Below are 6,000 nucleotides of genomic sequence, written 5' to 3'. Positions count from 1 at the left end.
CAATTTAGTTGTTTTGTGCTAAAGATGTTTGTCAGCCAACTCTAAAAGTGCAGGTGTTGGAGTGTCCTTGAAGGCGCTAACAGAAAGAAACTTTCAAAGAAGACCCTCTTCTTTACAAAATCGCAGCCATGTTATTCACTTTTTTTTCTGATACAGAAATTCCAGCAGAAAAACATGAATAACTGAAAAGAGATAAACCACGTTTTTAGGATGCAAGTACTACGGCTAAACCAAAATTGGGCTGTTTATTTTTTCTTGTTTGGATGGTTTAATGTGAGACTATGTACATGTTTTGCTGAGGGACTTACAGAATACTTGTATTTGTTGGTCTGATACATCAGGCTTTGTTCACATGATGCAGAGTGCCTATCACACTAGGGGTGTGCCAAGAAGACTTTGGTGTTGCCATAGCCAGCCCTACCTGTGAAACAGGCTTGGATCTGGAGTAATAAATTATCATACAGTCAGTCAGTTGCTCACTGAAGCACAGGATGCAGCAGATTCCACAGGCCCCTTCACAAATCATGAATTTTTTTTTTTTTTTTGTAGTGAAAGAGGCTGGTATTTCTACACATTGTGTAAACATTTAAAAAATGCCACAAAACTGATTTGAACCAATGTTATATCCCCTTTTGTAGAGTGTTGTCCAAGTCTAATGCCCATTGCACACTCATTTTCCACCATTTATTTTGGCCTAATTGCCATCTGCTTTCTTTATAATAAAAATGAATGTGGTACAAATATACACAAGGCACCTCTCAGTGCTAATCTTGGTATTAAATACATTTAATTTCCTTGGACTGCTTCAAAATTAAAGTTACCCTGTGTCTCTGAAGTTTGTTTTTTGATGCAGCACTTTCAGCAGATATAAAATTTCAAATGGTAACATTGGATGATGATTCTTGTTGTTCTTGAGTCTTTTGGGCATAGGTAGGAAATTTCAAACCAGGGTAACTAGCCTTTGGTGGACTCTGCCAAAATAAAAAATTGTTATGATAATATTATTATAGAATAGAAATATGTAGAATGGCTACTGCTAAATAAATAAAATGAAAAATTGCATCAACACAAGTTTTAATTTCATGAAAATGGTAACTACTTATAAGAACATTTAGCAATTTATATACTTTTATTAAAGTAAAAGATTTTTATTTGCAATAGTTTTTGTGTTGTATTGGTACATTTTCCTGAGTAAATAATTTTGTTCAATCACTGTAAATCACTGTTTTCTTATAAACTACTTCGGGTGTCTTCCAGTACTTTTTGAGTTAAAGTGTGTGTCAACTGTAAACCTACTGTTACTGATATCTCAGTTCTGCTGAAGGGCCTAATAAAGTCAGTGGCCTGGTGCAATCCAGGGCATCCCACAGGCACATCAGTGCTCAGAGACTTTATTTTTCTTATGTTTTAACAATGCTTTATGTTAACAAAAAGAGTGGAACCACACAAATGTGGACAAAATTGCCCCTCCATTAAAGAAAGAAAAACCCACAATGGTCACTGAAACAACTTGAAACTGGCTAAAGTAATAATAAATAAAAATTTACTGAAAATTAACTAATGAAACTGGCCTGGACAAAAATGATGGTACCCTTAACTTAATATTTTGTTGCACAACCTTTTAAAGCAATCAGTGCAATCAAGTGGTTTCTGTAATTCTCAATGAGACTTCTGCACCTGTCGACAGGTGTTTTGGCCCACTCCTCATCAGCAAACTGCTCCAGCAGTCTCAGGTTTGAAGGCTGCCTTCTCCAGACAGCAGGGTTCAGCTCTTTCCACAGATCTTCAATAGAATTTAGATCAGGGCTCATAGAAGGCCACTTTAGCATAGTCCAATGTTTTGTTCTTAGACATTCTTGGGTGTTTTTAGCTGTGTGTTTTGGGTCATTATCATTTTGGAGGACCCATGATCTGTGACTGAGACCAAACTTTCTGACACTGGGCAGCACATTTTGCTCCAGAATGCCTTAATAGTCTTGAAATTTCATTGTACTCTGCACAGATTCAAGACACCCTGTGCCAGATGCAGCAAAACAGCCCCAGAACATAACCCAGCCTCCTCCATGTTTCACAGTAATTACAGTCTTCTTTTCTTTGTATGCTTCATTTTGTACATACTGTAGATCTGAAGTGACTTGGCAAAAAGATCCAGTTTTGTCCAGTCTGGTTTTTTTATAATTTGCTTTCAACAGTGGGGTCTTCCTTGGTCGTCTTCCATTAAGTCCACTTTGGCTCAAACAGCGATGGATGGTGCGATCTGACCCTGATGTACCTTGACCTTGGAGTTCACCTCTAATCTCTTTGGAAGTTGTTCTGGGCTCTTTGGTTACCATTCGTATTATCCATCTCTTCAATTTGTCATCAATTTTCCTCTTGTGGCCACGTCCAGGGAGGTTGGCTACAGTCCCAAGGACCTTAAACTTCTGAATAATATGTCAAACTGTAGTCACAGGAACATCAGGCTGCTTGGAGATGGTCTTATAGCCTTTACCTTTAACGTGCTTGTCTATCATTTTCTTACTAATCTCCTGAGACAACTCTCTCCTTAGCTTTCTGTGGTCCATGTTCAGTGTGGTACACACCATGATAAAGTATATTTTACTTCACTATATACAGTAGCTACTCAATCATACAAGTACACAACATAATTGTCATTGACTTTGATTTAACAATCACAGCACTCTGAGTCTGATAGGGATCATTCACCCATGTGTGTTTAGGCTATAACACATTTTCAGCTGGAAGCATACAAAAACGTTAAGTTGGAGCTAACTTTCAATATACTGTTCCAGAATGTTTGTACTGTGTGTACTATTTTTGAATGACAATTACTGAAAAATTCAATGTATTCACTGTATTCCCATCCATCCATACATCATGTATACCCACTTATTCCTATTTAAGGTCCCAGGGATCTGCTGGAGCCTATCCCAGCTCTGTTTGCGTGAAAGGCAGGGGTACACCCTGGACAGGTCCCCAGTCCATCACAGGGCCACATAGAGACAAACAACCTCACACACTCACACTCACTCCTATGGGCAATTTAGAGTCACCAATCAACCTGACATACATGTTTTTGGACTGTGGGAGGAAACCAGAGTACCTGGAGAAAACCCACGCAAGTACAGGGAGAACATGCAAACTCCACACTGAAAGGCCTCTGCCGGATTTCGAACCAGAAACCCGCTTGCTGTGATGCAACAGTGTTGTCCACCAATCCACTGTGCTGCCATAGTCCCTTACATTGTTAATTTATTTGGCTGTGTGCTATGGCATGCTATATTCTCAGACAGATTCATGTTAAATAAACAAATAAATCAGGTGGCTTCATTTAATCTACTAAATGTCAGGATCAGACCACTCAACATTCTGAGACATTTAAGACTGTCATAAGTCAGACTATAGAGGATCACTGTCTAACATGCTGTCATGTTTGACACAACTGTAGGAAGTAGCAAAGTGAGAAGGTGAAGGAACTGGGAAGATGAACAGTGTCAAAGAAGACAAAACATTCAGCTTTTTTCCTGTGAGAAAAACACTGAAACCAGCCGCAAAGAAAGACAAAAACACACCTTTCTTTTATTTCCTCACTTCCTCTCTCTCGCTCTTACCATCTCTCTGCTCATTTTCTCTCTCCTCTCTCTCCTGCCTACCCACCATAGTCTAACAACATATTTTCTTTTCTACTTCTTATCTCTGACCTCATTCACCCATGTTCCACCCACACACACACAGAGACACAGACACACAAAAGTGTGTTTGAATAAACGTGGATTGCTCAGGTCTCTATTGTTGTGTCCAAGGTGATGAGATAAGATAGAATTGTTAAAACAAAAACTGCATTTATTCTGTTTTCATGTGGACATTGACCGGTTAACTTAAAAAGGTCAAGATGGCCAGTATTATCTTGATAATAAATAATGATAAAATAACTTCTCTTAGCCTAGTCATTACAAGTGCTTATATAAAGAGAGTAACAATGTTACAGAGGATAATTAAGCAAAATTATATATGTGAAAATTATATATTATGAGTGGAACCTATAAAGCCAGAACAAAAATGTGATTTTTAGTTTACATTGAACTCTAGCTTTTAGCTAACTCTAACTTTTCTTCTATTTTAATTTTTGATATTATATATGGTCAACATTTTTTAAATGAAATCCATTCAATACATGTACATTCTATAATTATTGTACTGTTCACTATCGGTGGCAGAACACGCAATTGAATTCCAATTGCCTGCATGAAGAACTGACAGGAAACAATGCAGCATGACTGCTTCGAATTTGATCTCACTGACATCTGTGGTACTGTTGAGTTATTCTCACAGCTGAAACACAGGTCTGTCCAGTTATTGCTAATACAAATCTAACATTTCCTACTGCTGTTACTTCATGTTAAAATCATACAAATCATGCTGATTTCAGCTTACTCATGCATTATATTTCTACTATTTAGTTCACTGTGAGGAAAGATAAAGACATTTGTCTCTGTGATAACTTTCCACAGTTATAAAATTCTGTCTGTAAAAACTGCTCTGCTGTTGTGGTATTTAATAACTTTAAAATGTATAAATCTATTCCTTCACCTAGACTTTCCACTTTTTCTGGACTATCTAATGAGGTGCAAGGACAGCACCAGACCAAACTATCTTTATCACTCTGTCAGATATACCAGAATCTGTAGGCTTTCTCACACATTTACTAGACAAATAGATGTAGATTTAATATTACCTTTGGGTCTTACTGTTTCATTGATTTTATTCCTCAACCACATTTCATATTTTGCCAGTTTAACAAATAAAAGATTTTAAGCATAAAAATTTTAGAGTTCTTGTGTTAATATGCATGACATCTACATCGCTGCTTGATACATTTAATAAAACTCTGACTGGTCCACCTGACTGGTTTTGCTTGAAAAGCTTAAATGGACCACAAAATGGCACAATGTGAAATAAACCTTTTCCCACAAAGGGACTCATGTAACTAACTAATACCATGGTCTACTGACAATGGTCCCAGTAATACATCGAGACATGCAGCATTTTCTAAGCATTGTCATTTTAAGACAAAGGTAACATAGGAAATACTATAAAGAAAAATAAATATATAATTAAATACATTTGATCTTCTCTGTATTTGTTAATATAGTATTCCTGATTCAAGAGGAATATACTGTATCATCACTTTTTTGAAGGATTGTGCAAGATTTTCTTTCAAAATGAGAAAAACATTTACTTCTTTTTCAGTCTGGTTTTTGAGCGTGCATTCATGGGTACCATTGGTAAGCATGAGCAACAGGGTGTGCTAATAAAGACAAGCAGACAAGATGTTAGAAGTGGTATCTGGAACAGGAAAAGGTGATCGTGTTTTCAGAGACTAAGGGACAGAGAAACATTCACAAAGTTTGGACTGATAGAAGAGTTTTATGATTTCAAACTCTAAATGACGGCTCACATTAAAGACAAGAAATTATGACAATTATCGTCAGTTGCATCTAACAACATTTGAGGTGTTATTCATCACTGGGATGCACATATATACAGAGCTGTCAACTTTTCACAAATCCTTGGAGTAAGATTTAATCGGGTGACTCTGACTGCTACATACAGGGCCCCACTCAACTTCATGGAGTCCTCATATGTAGTGGTTGGAAGTACTGCTGCTACCTTGTGGTAGGTATGTGACACTTTAACCCTGAGGTGTTACGAGCAGGACAGAATCAAGGTTTGGTTAGATTTGGTAAATGGGCCTCATATTGAGTGTAATGTCCGATGGCTGTCTGAACTGTTTACAGTGTGTGAAAGCTACATGACTTACTGACCTAACACTATTCCCTACTTTCCCCACATCTAGCAGGACAGATGAGGTGCACCTACCGCCTGGTTAGGTGACCAGTAGTACTGAATTTGTGAGGAGAACATACGTGATTTATCAATAAAGCTAATTCCATGTAATTAAACTAACATTACTACTCTATACCTTTTCACAATAGCCAG

Source organism: Mastacembelus armatus, chromosome 17 (assembly GCF_900324485.2).
Source record: "Mastacembelus armatus chromosome 17, fMasArm1.2, whole genome shotgun sequence".
NCBI lineage: Eukaryota > Metazoa > Chordata > Actinopteri > Synbranchiformes > Mastacembelidae > Mastacembelus > Mastacembelus armatus.
Note: the sequence above shows the minus strand (reverse complement) of the source record.